Genomic DNA, 16529 nt, shown 5'->3' with positions numbered 1-16529 from the left:
TTTATTGCAAGCTAGCTACAAGTAGAAAGATGAATAATTGATTCCAGACAAGGAGAACGTTGTTCGAGATTTGTTCTTTTATCAATTCAAGTACATGACTTTCTACACAATTCAAATTTCATCTAGTCAGAGATTAATAACATTCATACATATCGGATATTAGGCTCTTTTTTTTTTTTTTCCTTTAATAATTTAATTGTCGAAGTTCATTCTTTAAAGCTCAATAAAATGACATGTCACCGATTTAAATTTGTGTTAGTATAATTTAATGTCTCTGCATAATTAACTGATTAACTTAACTAAGTTAATGAAATAATGTTAGAATTTTTGATTAAATTTAGAGAAAATAGGTGATACATTGTAAAATATTTCAAACTGTCAACTAATTACAATTATATATTCAATTAAATTACTATTTTATTTTTAAAAAAATTTAATGAAATAAAAGATTGATGATTTTTTATCAAATGACAGTGTAAAACTATTTTATAGTGTTAGTGCATATTTATTAAACCCAAAAATTTAATTTTTTGAAAATTATAAATTATAATTTATTTTTTAATTTAAAATTGAAATTTGAATAAAACTCGTTTTTATTTAATTTATGGAATGATGATTTATATTTAAAATTTATCACAAAATAAATTTCTAAAAGATGCTTGATATTGTTAGATTAAACTCTATCTTGCGTTTAAATTCTAGACTTCATAATTATATGCTTCAATTTTTATAATGGTTACGAATTCATTGAAATATGTAAATAAAATCTCTTTTTATTTTAAAATTGAAAAAAAAATTCGTTGATAGTTGGGTAGAGAGATTATTATAGAAGTGTAAGTTTAAACTCATAAATATCCATTTATTAAATTTTAAAGAATTAATTTTAACTGCTAAACTACTTTAAAAAATCAAAACATACACTAAAATAATCATAAGTTTGACTTAAAAAAGTAAATTGAAGAGAATAAAATAAATAGGATAAAAACGAGTTGTCAAAATCTCAAATTTGGTGTGTTGCATGAGCCCTCAACATGTTGAAGGGATGAATATTTTTCCCTCTAGAGAATCAAGAATCAGTTGGTGAAATAATGCAAGTTGGAATTTCAGCCTTTGACATTTTTCAACTTATAAATACATTGACAAACATGAATCCCAAGTGCATAGAAAATCAAATATGAAATGTGATTGTTATTTGTTAGAATTAATGTTCAAAAGTCTTGTATGAAGAGGCAGAGAGAGTATATTTGAGCCAGGATGACTTGCCGGCATCTACTGCAAAAATCTTATAAGAGTGTTGCTGGTGAGGAATCTAGGCTTATATTTGCTCTCTTTCCACTCATATGAGACTCATAACAGAGCTTCAAATAAAGAGAGAAAGAAGAACTTCAACTAAACTTGTATGTCTCATTTCTTAGTTTCGTGTCTCATTTTTACTCTCTTTCCAATCATATAAAATTCGTTAGAAAGTTTCAAATTAGAGCATGGTGAATTTTTATTTATCCAATTCAAAAATTTGGGTAAGGTTACCTTTAATGTAAAATATCTTGAAAATATATCAAATAAATTTAAATTTAAATTTTTATTAAACAACAAATAAATTTTATATTTTCCTATTATTATTTTTATAAATTATTACAATAACTTTTACAATCACACTACACCATTTTTATAATTTTATTTTTAAAAACTTTCATACCTATTATTTTTTTATAATTTTATTTTTTAAAAAACTATCATACCTACTATTAAAATATAAGTTGAAGAATTGAATATATATATATATATATATATATATATATATATATATATATATATATATATATATATATATATATATATATATATATATATATATATATATATATATATATATATATATATAATTCAAAATTTGTATACCATTTATTTATTAAAAATTAAGATTAAAATTAAAAATAAAAATTAACTAAAATATATTATAAAAATAATTAATAACATAGAAAAAATTAGGATTAAAAAGTAAAATTAAACTAAATAAAAAAACCCCATAAATATAATTAATAAAATAGAAAAATAATGATTACTTTATTTATAAATTTAAATATTGAAATATGTTAAATCCGCAGGAAACTCCCTGCGAAATTACCTGCGAATTTTGTATTACAGTTTGGATTTAATAAAAGTTGATATTCGCAGGAATATCCGCCGAAAAATTTTCTACGAAATTACCTGTGGATTTTATATTTTTGTTAGATATTTTGTTTAAAATATATATTCCGTAGTAAAATCCGCAGGTATTCCTGCAGAATTTGCTGCCAAAGATGGATCCGCAGAAAATGTATTTATTTTAATAAAGTCCTAGAAAAATTCGCACCTGTAGAACAATTTCTACAGGAAATTCCGCAGGTAATCCGAGTATTTCTTGTAATGTGAGGAATGCATGCGAGTGGGATGAGATCATGCACAACTCAAGGATTTGGATCTTAAATAGTACATTTAGGCATGTATATGTTGCTTGCAAACTTTGATGAGGTATGAGTAATTAGGTAAGTTGTGGTGGTTGTACTAGGGTAAGCTATTTTCTATAAAAATTGAATCGGTTTCTATCAATTCAATAATATTTTCTAAAATTAAATTCTCTCTCTTTTGTTTTTCTAGAATATTCTAGGTAATGAAATTCAATAATATCTTTAGTCTATAATCCATATCACTACAAGATGAGTCTACAACAAAGAACATTTTTAAAACCTTATTTGCATCAAGTTTGATGATTCGAATTTTATTTCTTGAATCAACCAACACTATTAGAAAATACACATTTTCTAATGAGATATCACGTTGATTAAAGATGTAACCGATAGGAAAACAAAATGTTGTGAAATTTTCGAAATTTTTATCAAAATTTCTATGATTTCTCTTTGCTTGAATGTTTAAATGTCGGAAGATGTTGGAAATCCATCAAAATTTATGAAAAATTGTTTACCAGTGATTTCTGACAAACAACCGCTAGTCCTCCAAAGTGTTTAAACAATCTGGTTACTCGCAGGATCGACTAGATTGATCCTAGGACATTGTCGAATAGTGTTTTAGTGATGTGATTCATATTCAATAATCTCTACAGTTTGCAAAAATATATAACTTGCTAATGTAAATTGCAACAAGTAAACGACTTTAAAATGAAATAAAGTAAATGTATAAACAAAGAACTTTTAAGTATATCAGTACCTACGTCGAAAGATACTTGTCACATTACTAACATTACTCTTGGTCAAATAACACCTCTTCTAAAGAGAAAATCTTTAAATATCTCCATGAAAACTATTTCTTCGTTATGATCCAACAATCCAAGGTATTACAATCCTTTAATCGAAATCTTCAGCTAACAAATTGCCCCCAATAAATGGCTATTTCGAATTCATGTAGAGATAGACATTTCTTGTAACTCTAGATTTCGATTGCTTTCTGATTCTACAATAATAATTGTCAATCAATCGTGGTTTGCTTTCTCAAAACATCTCATCGAGACGTGCGTGCAGTTATAGCTCATTATAACTTCCCACTCCCGAGGAAACTTAAACAGTAAACCCTATAACTTAAACAGTTATAGGGTTTCCACTACATGACAAAACAGAAACCCTAATTTTCAAAAAAAATTAGGGTTTGCATTAAGGGTTAATGAACTTTTTCGTCCCTTTAAATATTTCAAAGTTTGTTTTTAGTCCCTCCAAAAGTTTCCTTCAAGAAATCGTCCCTTCAAAATTTTTCTTCTGAACTATTGGTCCCTAACGTCAAATTTCGTAGCTAATCGGTGGCTAAAGTCGTAGCTAATCTCTAGCAAATTTGACGTTAGGGACCAATAGTTTAGACGAAAATTTTTGAAGGGACGATTTCTTAAAGGAAAATTTTGGAGTGACTAAAAACGAAATCTGCAATATTTAGAGGGACTAAAAAGTTCATTAACCCTTGCACTAATGCGCCAAATGAAATGGCGCATAGGTTGTTTTCCTCTCCTGGAAGGCGCCAAATGGTTCGGCGCATATGTGTTGTATTTGTATGAAGTCGCCATTCCATTTGGCGCATATGTGTTGTACATGTGGTCCCCACCTGGTCCCCACCCGTTAACTTCTTAATAATTTCTGTGTGATGCATGCGTCTGGAACGATTCCTGCAAGTTTGCATGCGTCTAATACGATTCCTGAAAAGATTCCTGAAACGATTCCTCCTAATATTGCATGCATGCAACCCTATCTGTCACCTATTTCTTCTCTGCATGCATGTCACCATATCCTGTCACCGAAAGCTATGTTGCATGCATGCCAACCACTTCTGCACAAGCAACACCTAGCAACATTGAATGTGTTGACATGTCCAACATGCAGCTTGTTACTGTTTCAGCCTTATCACTATATATACTACCTTGGCCTCTGCAGATTTCTCATCACCATCACTCACTTACTCTCACAATAATCATTTTGCTTTCAAATTCCAGATTTCCAGTGTTCAACCACGTCTCTCTTAACAATGGGTGATACGCACCGAGGAACCGTGGAGAACATCACATCCTATGTAAGTATTTTACTATTACGTTAATAACTGCATGTATCTATAATGTTATAACTGCATACTAATGCATACATAATTATTTTCAGGATGCTTCTCGATTCCGAACTCGTAGTCACTCGATCATCGCTCCGGACGAACGCATAAAACCATACTTAGAAGTTGCTGGTTTCAGACCCATTAGCAGCATCGCTAAGGCTTCCATAAATCACAAATTTGTTCTGGCCTTGTTAGAACGCTGGTGGCCGGAGACCCACACTTTCCATCTTCCAACAGAGGAGTGCACCATAACCCTGGAGGATGTCCACATGTTGCTAGGCATTCCAGTAGACGCTAAGGCAATTAATGGTTGTGTAATGTAAGAAAATTACCTTTGCCATCAGGCATTGGGTATAGACTTGATAGAGGAACAAGTTGGTGCTAGGGGACAGGGTGTTAACCTTAAGAGGTTAAAGGACTATTATTCAACATTTCAGTTGGATGATGATTCTTCCCAAGAAACTATACTTCAGAAAACTAGGTGTTACCTGATCTTGCTATTTGGAAACGTTTTGTTTCCAGATAGTACCGGTAACACCGTTAATTTTATGTATCTACGTTTGTTAATGGATTTTACTAAAGCGAATCTATACAGTTGGGGGTCTGCAGTCCTGACTACGTTGTACCAATCCCTGTGCAATAACGCAAAATACGATTCTTGCACATTCTATGGATGCACTCTGTTGGTGCAAGTGTGGGGGTGGTGGAGGATGCCTATAATGGCCCCGATTAACAGAACCAGCTGGACATTTCCGTATGCATTGAGGTAACTTTTTAATTCAACTTTTTCATGCAGAATAAGTGGATTATGGTTTACTCCAACTAACACATTTAATTTGCGTTTTAGATTTTGCGTGAAAAAAATAGACTTCACGAAAAATCTGCGGTCAAATATCACGATGTACCACCAGCTGATTGATCACTTACGACCCGAGGATGTATCATCTCTAATCTTTTTCTCTTTTATAAGTTTATTTTTTATAAATATTTGACCGAAATAATGTATAACTCTTATGCATGCAGTTTAAATGGAGATCGTATCTCGATTGCGACCATGAGCCTAGAGGTGCAGATGTAGCTATTTAGACTGCAAGAACTTGCCTGATCCGGTACAACATCATCGAAATGCATCATAGTGACCGGGTCAAACTACAGTTCGGAATGCATCAAGGTATACCCGATCCTTCAGTTGACTTGGGAGTGTGGCACCTCATACGAGTCAACCATCAGTGGAATCATCAAAACTGGAAGGATTACGCACCCGAATGGCGCCAGATTTGGAAGGACCGTCGCCAATATGTCCTCGACTTCCCCGTGAGTGATCGTGAGATGAAACCATCTGCACAATACATGAGTTGGTACCATATGGTTACCACCCCTAATTTATTTATTGCAGATCCGTTCTACTTGATAGACCCCTGTCCTCACAACTACATCCTACCACAACAACAACCTGAAGAGGAGCAACAACAACAACAACAACAACTGCAACAAAGACAACAACAACGACAACAACGACAACAACTACAGCTGCAACAACAACAACAACGAGAACAAGAACAATATCAGTACACCAACCAATAAAAAAATCTATTCCATACTCCTTCCCGTTCTAACCGCAACTACCGGCAACAAAATCTATTCCAATCACAGCCTCAACCTTTCCAAAAAGCTGAAGACCAACACCATTCCTCTAGCCAATACCAGACCCATTCACAACCACTTGGCTTTGCAGGTTACACAGGGTCCACAAGGTTGTTCATACAAAACATTGAGACCGGTTCGTCAAGCCTCCATCTAAGTCCCGACGATGGTCCACATGCTGAATCATCTCACCGTGACACCCCTTTTGGCTATGCAACACCGTCGAACCAATTTGGATTTTATCAAGGTAGTTCTAGTGCTTCTGGGTGCTACAGACCGGAAGTCGTGTCCCAACCCACTCCCCCACCACCATTTAACACTTTTGAGGGCTTGGGTTACCAACTTTACGACAGTCAGTTTCTGGAAAATTATGACGGCGTTGACAAATTCATAGACAGCGACCAGCGGAACAACCCACTTCCAGGCCCAGCTACACAGACCCAGCAAGAAGCACGAATGGGTAGGGGTGGTGCTAGGCTTCGCGGCGGCATCAATGAACGCGCTAGACATCCGATAACAAGTCCTTCGTGCGGAACAGATGGTTATCTTGGCGATGGACGCCCTTAGGCATTTTGTTATGTATTTTGTTATGTTTTCTTTAATCAATTGTTATCGATGTATCGTTTCCCTAAAATTAATGAAATTTGTTATTTTCGGTTTTTATATATAACCCCATTGTTTCGATTTCGAATATAGGATGTCAAAATAGGTGTTTCTAAATTTAATTATAAAAAATAAAAATAAAAATAAAAAAAAGGTATTGGCCTTAGGCGCCAAATGGTTTGGCTAAAAGGGAAAAATACCCTAATGCGCCATTCCATTTGGCGTAATCACATGAAAATTTAGGGTTAGCCATTTGAATTGGCGCATGCACCCCTATAAAACACTTGTGCGCCATTTCAGTTGACGCATCCACCTATCTAGGGTTCCAAACCTAGACATTTTGGTAATTATTCTAAAAATATGGTTTTTTATTAAACTTTATTTAAATTTTTTTCTATTTTTATCTGTCTCACTGGAGAACCACATCTTTAGTGTGTCACCTTAGATGTTACCCTTTTTTTTTATTATGTTTTCTATGTTGTATACGTCCTTCTTCAAATATCTAGTGAAACTAACTTTTGTTTTATTTATATATATTTTTATTCGTTTAATTTGTTATGGAATACCCATTTAAAATATCAACATCTTACATATTACTTTGAGCAAGATTTTAGTTGTTTATACTATGGTAATACCAGTCATCAACCTGTCACCTATTTATGCCTACAGATACATTTTATTAAATTATTAATAATAAATATATATATTTAAAAATGAGAAATAAGAGGAATAAATATCTATCATTAAATTAATTAAAATTGTTTATTGAAACATTAATGTGATTATTAATTTGTCTCTCTTGATTAATCTAATGGTAGATATTTGTTCCTCTCATCTCTTATTTTAAAAATACCCCTACATAAAAATATAATAAAAATTGTTAAAGGGTAAAAATAATAGATATTTGTTGAAGAATTAAAATATAATAAAAATTTCAAAGTGTAAAAATATGATAATAATTCCTACAATAATAGTAATATATATTCTACAAATTTACTTTGATAGGAACAAGATAAATTGTGTATTCTTTGTTCTGCAGAATTAGAAGATTAGTTTGTTCAGGCGTTGGGTTGGAGGACAAAAGAGAAGAAAACTCTGTTTAATTTAGCTGGCAACTGTTTGGTTGATATGGAATACAAGAAACAATTTCATTTTCAGCAGCGTGTTTTGTGTTTTGGAAGATTTCATCTTGAGCGTTAAAATGGTGTATTGAATTTGGCACGCGATTGGTTTGAAAAGTCGCAGATTTATTTCTTTTTACTCTTGGCTTCAATCATCTATGGATGTTCTGAAGATTGTATAACTTACTGTATGTTCTTGGTTTGTAATGGGTTGTGTGTATCCCTAGTACTCACTTCATTTATATAATTAATTAATCTTGCTTATCGAAAAAATAATAATAATAAATAATTAAATTCAAAATTAAAAATAAATAAAAAGTAGACAATTCATGAGAAAGAAAAAAAGGGAAAATAATAGTAAATAAATGAAAAGATGGCAAGAAATAGAAACATGTCATAGAAGAATAAAAATTTGAGTTATATAATAAATTAATATAATTGCATAATTAAATAATATCATTTGATAATATCATTTAAAATAAGTTAACTCTATCAAAATTAATTATATTTTTTGAAATAAATAACATAATTAGTGGAAAAAATATCATTTATAAATATTTTACTAATATATATATATATATATATATATATATATATATATATATATATATATATATATATATATATATATATATATATATATATATATATAAGATTTTTAATTGAATCATAAGAGATGTGTATAGCAACAATAAAATTAAAAGTAATAACAGATATTTTTAAATGATAAATGATAAAGTTGTAGGGTTTAAAGAAGTTATACCTAGAATTAGATTTCATGAACGTAATTAAATTTACATAGGTGAAGGTCAAACAAAAACTTGATTGAAATATTACTAAAAATTGATTAAATACATCGATTTATGTTTATATTTGAAACAAAGGGACAAATATTTATTAATTCTTCAACAAAATATTTTAACATTTATCTTCAAAATCCCCATCTTCTTCAACAATTTTTTTATAATAAGATATATTTTGTAATATTTCAAAATGTTTACCTACAAAAAAAAATCAAAAATTGACAAAAATCAATAAAATTAGAATAACTTAAACTTATATCTAAAAAAAATCAAGAATTAACAAAATTAATAAACTTCAAATATATTATAACATTGACTAATAAAAATGAATTAAATAACTAATGTTATAAATGTTATTTTCTAATATAGCTCTATTTTCTACAATCTAAGTTCTTCAACAATTTTTTTCTTGAATAAGAAGCAAACTAACCATAAAAAAAGTTTAATGTTGTGGAAAAGTTTAATATCTCGCTTCTTAGCATGTTGATACCTATTGATTCAAAATAAGATAGAAAATTGAATAATTAAAAATAAATAAAATAAATTCTTAAACAATTTATAAGTGTTCAAGGTTCAACCTCTTGATGATTTTCACCAAAACCACTACTTCTTATAGGTGTTCACTTACTTGTGATTTTAAAAGTTGTGAGGTTTAAGTTGAGTCATTAATTCAACATGCATGGAGTAGATCTCACATGAGCTACATAAAAATATCAACTCCATATCATTAAAATGAACGCCATATCATTTGAATACAGGGCTATTAATTAATCATAAGCATCGAAATATATAAAATGAAGGTAAACAACAATATTTTTACAAAAACATAATAATAATAATAATAATAATAATAATAATAATAATAATAATAATAATAATAATAATAATAATAATAATAATAATAATAATAGGTGAAGTCTAAGGTGAACCACCTATCAAGTGTTTCACATTGAACCATCATTAAACACTCTTAGATGAACTAATTCCAATTAATCTTATGATGTAGTATCGTAGATAATTTTTTTTTTCTTATCTCCTTCAATTGTTTTCCAACGTAGAATTATGGCACTGAAACTAACTATCAATTTACTCTTTGTCGTACTTGTTAATCATTATCTTCTTTCATACCGATGTTATTTTCTGCAATCGCCGATATATGTCTTGATGATTTGTTTTCTTTAGTCTTTACATGAGATAAACACAACACTGTTGTCTTCACATGAGATAAACGCGACACTGTTTTATTAGATTTCCAATTCATTGTTTGAGAGAGAGAGAGGAGAGAGAGAGAGAGAGAGAGAGAGAGAGAGAGAGAGAGAGAGAGAGAGAGAGAGGAGAGAGAGAGAGAGAGAGAGAGAGAGAGAGAGAGAGGAGAGAGAGAGAGAGAGAGAGAGAGAGAGAGAGAGAGAGAGAGAGAGAGAGAGAGAGAGAGAGAGAGAGAGAGAGAGAGATGAGAGAGAGAGATAGAGAGAGAGAGAGAGAGAGAGAGACTGTAATTGTTAAGTTTTATTGCTTTAGTCAGCACATCTGCACAGGCACGGATCTAAATGGTAGTAATTTGGGGTCAAGTGACCCCACTTGACTTTTATTTTTAACACTAATAATAATTATTTTTTATATATTGACCCCACAAAAATATTTTAATGTCCCCGACACTACTCATTTATATTAAATTCTAGTCTCTAGAAAACATAAACTGACAGTAGTAAATTTTAATTCTTTCGTTTTTTCCATTTTTTCTTGGTAAGGCTTATAGGTGACTTGTTGTCTATCATCAGCTTCATAGGCTTGCTCACCTTGATCTTCAAAATCCTGCAACAAATTTATCAGCCAAAGAGCTTGACACGTAGACAAAACACCTGCAATGTATTCATTTTCACAAGTTGACAAGGGAACCACAGGTTTTCCTTCTTGAAGCACCAAGAAATGAGGCTTCCCATATATTTTAAAAAATATCCATCAAGTACTTCTTCTGTCAAATCTATCACCACACAGTCTGAGTCTAAGTAGCACATCAGTTCTGACTCGCATTTAGCACCAAAAGGGAACAAAACTCTGAACTTTAGAGTCCCCTTTGTAACACCCTTCTAAACCCCGCGGAAATTAACATTAAAATCAGAGTAAAACATGAAGAAGAGTATTACAACGCCAACAAAATAAACAATATTCATGTCATGCCATAAAGGAACGATAAACCAAAAATTATTCAGGTAGCATGTTAACACAGCGGAATATTCTTAACAACTGAATAATCAAACATCTGGAGTCGAAGACTCATAATTCAACCATAAACCATAAACAAAACAGAAGTTTATCAGTCAATTCTAAAATAACGTTCCCGGTGTTACACGACCAGAGCATGACACAGACCCAACTGACTCTATCGAACTACTTGACGAGCTAATCCTCACCAAGTACACAAGCTACTCCTCAATCTGAAAAATAACAACAGTAAGGGTGAGTTTCATTCGCATTAACAAATGTTATAGGTATATAAACAATACAACTTCATCCATACATTATTCACCCAAAATCAATTATATTCAGATAATATAGCAACATTCATACCAAAATACACACAAATTATAACATTGGACAACTTCCATTCATGTTACAATTATACACAACAACCTAATGCAATGCAACTAAATGCATGTGGTACCAAACATGGGATAACCCATCTCACCGATCCACCACCATAAAGATTCGGCTACTTCTCTCACCAATTCCACACAATGAAAATTAGCTACCGCTGTCCCACCACCATAAGGGATACAGCCCACAACATGATTATGAAATGCATGCATCACATACCGCATGCTAATCATCAACACCAAACAACTGAACAATCATAATCATCAACCAATGCAATAACAATATAAACCACCACAACCAATTAAATCAAGTGTTTAAATTAAATTCGAGTCACAACTCAAACACTATTTTATTGCATATATCACTGAATTAGCCTCACTATGTTCGAAACGGCACATCAAACAGACTAACAGTTAAAAAGTTATACATCGTTAAACTTCAACAAAAATCCCAAACAGCACAACACGCGGCGCCAACATCCACACGCGGCGCGAAGCGAGGAAAAAGTTACGCCTTCGCGGCGCCAACACCTACACGCGGCGCGAAGCGAGGAAAAAGTTAAGCCTTCGCGGCGCCAACACAGGTACGCGGCGCGACCTGTGCATATCAAAACATCCTGACATTCAGCCCACCTGTTCGCGGCGCCACTCTGTGCACGCGGCGCGAACCGGTGATTTCAGAAACCCCAACCTGCAGAAAACAGCATTCTATACCTCCCAAATACTCTCAAATCATACCAGTACGAATTTCAGAAAAATAAATCACACATACGACATAAATTGCACGTTTACACATACTTCTAATCATGTTTAACATCATTATTCATCACCAATCATCATTCACAACCTAAATTGAATCAAAGTTCTATAAACCCCAAAACCCCAAACCCGACATATAATCCAATTCGAAATCCTAACATACAAATTCCATCGAATCATTCATACAACCCATAATAGAGGTTAATGAGAAGAATCCCCCCTTACCTTAGCCAAATTCTTGAATTGGTTCCTCTTCCTCTTTGGCTCTCCTTCACGCTCTTCAGTTCCTCTTCTCACAGCTTCTGGTTTCCACGTTCTAATTTTTCCTTCTCTTCTTGTTTTCCTTTATTTTATGAAAAACATAAAATTAGAAATGGGCTCTTACACAATTACACCCCCACTTTACTAATTCCACCGCATGGCCCAATGACTTAACATTTCATTATTTTTCCCCATAATTCAACAAAATGTTAATTTCTCATAATTAATTTAAAACTTGATTAAATTAATTAAATAAGAATTTTCGGGATGTTACAACTCTCCCCCACTAAAGAGTTTTCGTCCTCGAAAACATACCTCAAGCAAATAGTTCCGGATAGGAATCTTTCATCTGGCTTTCTAACTCCCAGGTGACGTTTCCATCAGCTGGTCCTCCCCAAGCTACTCTGACTAAAGCTATTTCCTTGCCCCGCAATTGCTTCAGTCTTCTATCTTCGATCCTCACAGGTAACGTTTCAACCGTTAAGTTGTCTTTAACCTGCACATCATCCACTTGGATCACGTGGGACGGATCCGAAATGTATTTCCTCAATTGAGACACATGAAATACATCATGCAAGTTGGCAAGCATTGGCGGTAACGCAATACGATATGCCACTTCTCCCACTCTTTCCGAAATTTGGAATGGTCCAATAAAACGCGGAGTCAACTTCTTTGACTTCAAAGCTCGACCAATACCCGTCATAGGAGTAACCTTCATAAACACATGATCTCCCTCTTGAAACTCAAGTGTCTTCCTCCTTTTATCATAATAGCTCTTTTGACCACTCTGAGAAGCTTTCATCTTCTCTTGAATCATCTTAATCTTCTCCGTAGTCTGTTGTACAATTTCTGGTCCAATCACAGCACTCTCACCAGCTTCGTACCAACACAATGGAGTTCTACATCTCCTACCATACAATGCCTCAAACGGAGCCATACCTATACTCGAATGAAAACTGTTGTTGTAGGTAAATTCAATCAAAGGCAGATAACTATCCCAAGCACCTCCTTTTTCTAACACACAAGCACGTAACAAGTCTTCTAACGACTGAATTTTCCTTTCAGTCTGTCCATCCGTCTGCGGATGATAAGCAGAACTTAGTCTCAGCTTAGTACCCAAAGCCTTCTGCAAACCCTCCCAGAACTTCGACGTAAATCTTGGATCTCTATCTGACACGATACTCGAAGGAATACCATGTAGACTAACTATCTTCTCAATATACAATTGAGCCAACTTTTCCATCGGATAATCCATTCTTATTGGTATAAAATGTGCAGACTTCGTCAATCTGTCTACCACGACCCAGATAGCTTCACAATTTTTAACAGTTCTCGGCAAACCCGAAACAAAATCCATTGATATGCTATCCCATTTCCACTCAGGAATAAACATCGGTTGCATAAATCCAGATGGCTTCTGATGTTCAACCTTTGACTTCTGACAAGTCAAACAAGAATACACAAACTCGGCAATTTCTTTCTTCATTCCAGGCCACCAAAACAGCTTTTTCAAGTCATGATACATCTTGGTAGCACCAGGATGAATACTTAATCCACTACGGTGTCCTTCTTCGAGAATACTCTTCCTCAATTCGGAAACATTAGGAACACAAACACGGTTACCAAACCTGATAATACCATTCTCGTCGATTCTGAATTCACCTCCCTTGCCTTGGTTAATCAGAGTCAACTTGTCCACCAATTCTACATCAGCTTTCTGACCTTCTCGAATTTCTTCCAGAATACCACTAGTCAGCTTCAGCATTCCCAACTTAACACTGACAGGAGTGTCTTCGCATACTAAACTCAAATCTCGGAATTGTTCAATTAAATCCAATTCTCTTACCATCAGCATAGACATATGCAAGGACTTCCTACTCAAAGCATCGGCAACCACGTTTGCTTTACCCGGATGGTAATTCAGCCTAAAATCATAATCCTTAAGGAACTCTAACCACCTCCTTTGCCTCATATTCAGCTCTTTTTGATCAAAGAGATACTTCAGACTCTTGTGATCACTAAACACTTCAAACCTCGAACCATACAGATAATGTCTCCACAACTTCAACACAAATACCACTGCTGCCAATTCTAAGTCATGAGTCGGATAGTTTCTCTCATGCACTTTGAGTTGTCTCGACGCATAAGCGACTACCTGTTGATTCTGCATTAGTACACCTCCTAGTCCCAACAACGAAGCATCACAATATACCACAAAAGATTCCGCCGGATTCGGAAAAATCAAGATCGGCGCACTAGTCAACCTCTTCTTCAACTCTTGGAATCCTTCTTCACATTTCGAATCCCAGATGAATGCTTGACCCTTCCTAGTCAACTTAGTTAACGGCAACGCTAACTTTGAAAAACCTTCAATGAACTTTCTATAGTAACCCGCAAGACCAAGGAAACTACGGATTTCGGAAACTGACTTCGGAGCTTCCCATTGAGACACTGCTTCTACTTTCGTTGGGTCAACGACAATACCATCTTTAGAAATTACATGCCCAAGAAAGCTTACTTCACTTAGCCAGAACTCACACTTTGACAGTTTCGCATAAAGTTTCTTTTCCTTCAGTAGTTCTAATACCACTCTTAGATGCTCTGCATGTTCTTCTTCACTCTTAGAATATATTAGAATATCATCGATAAATACCACCACAAACTGATCCAGGTAAGGATGAAAGATCCTATTCATATATTCCATGAAAACTCCTGGTGCATTAGTTACTCCAAATGGCATCACTGTATATTCGTAATGGCCATACCTTGTTCTAAATGCTGTTTTCTGAATATCGTCTGTCTTCACCCGAATCTGATGATATCCCGACCTCAAGTCAATTTTGCTGAACACACTCGCACCAACCAATTGATCCATCAAATCATCAATCCTCGGTAATGGATACCGATTCTTGATAGTAACTTTATTCAGCTGTCTATAATCCACACACAATCTCATAGAACCTTCTTTCTTCTTTACCAACAACACCGGCGCACCCCACGGCGACACACTAGGACGAATGAATTCTTTTTCCAGTAACTCTTCTAGCTGACTCTTCAACTCTGCTAGCTCAGATGCCGACATACGATACGGCGCCATCGACACCGGACTAGTTCCAGGAACTAACTCAATAGCAAATTCTACTTCCCTCTCTGGCGGTAACTCTCTTACATCTTCTGGAAAAACTTCTGGAAATTCACATACTACCGGTAAGTCTCTACTCACCACTTTCTTCTTCACTTCCATGGATGCAATCACCATAAACACGGCAGCCCCGTCCTTCATTGCTTCATCCACTTGTCTAGCAGTCACTGCTACACCCTCAACACCGACATCTTCCGGAAAAATAACCGTCTTCGTGAAACAGTTGATATGAATTCGATTAAATTGCAACCAATTCATACCCAGGATGACATCAAGTTGTTCCAACGGAAGGCACACTAAGTCCATTCCGAACTCTCTATCAAAAATATCAATTGGACAGTTCAAACAGGCAAACGAAGTAGTCACTGAACCCGACGCAGGAGTGTCAATGATCATACTTCCATTAATCTGAGATATTTCCAAATTCAGTCGTTTAGCACAATCCAATGAAATAAACGAGTGAGTCGCTCCAGTATCTATTATTGCAATTAAAGGAGTGCCATGGATAAAACACGTACCTTTAATCAACCGATCCTCTGGAGTAGTCTCTGAACCAGATAAAGCGAAGACTTTACCCCCAGCTTGATTCTTCTTTGGCTTAGGACACTGTGGACTAATGTGACCTTCTTCACCACAGTTATAACAAGTCACCGTCCTTCCCTTGCAGTCAACAGCAATGTGGCCTGCTTTACCACACCTGTAGCACTTCTTCTCTTCGCTTTTGCACTCGTGAACACGATGTCCAGGTTCCCCACACTTAAAGCACTTAACAGGAGCACTAGAGTCTCCCCCACTAGGCTTCTTCCAACTTCCAGCTTTATAATTACCTCTACCATATGGTTTACCACGGTCCATAGGCTTCTTCCCTTTCTTGTCAACTAACTCGCGAGAGTGAGATGACTTCAGCTTGAGGTTATCCTCTTCATAGATCCTACTACAGTCCACCAAATCTGTAAACTGACGAATCCTCTGGTACCTGATTCCCTGCTTAATTTCATCACGGAGACCATTCTCGAACTTAACA

The sequence above is a fragment of the Vicia villosa genome, linkage group LG4 (genome assembly GCF_029867415.1).
Source record: "Vicia villosa cultivar HV-30 ecotype Madison, WI linkage group LG4, Vvil1.0, whole genome shotgun sequence".
Classification (NCBI taxonomy): Eukaryota; Viridiplantae; Streptophyta; class Magnoliopsida; order Fabales; family Fabaceae; genus Vicia; species Vicia villosa.
This window is presented reverse-complemented; position numbering follows the sequence as displayed.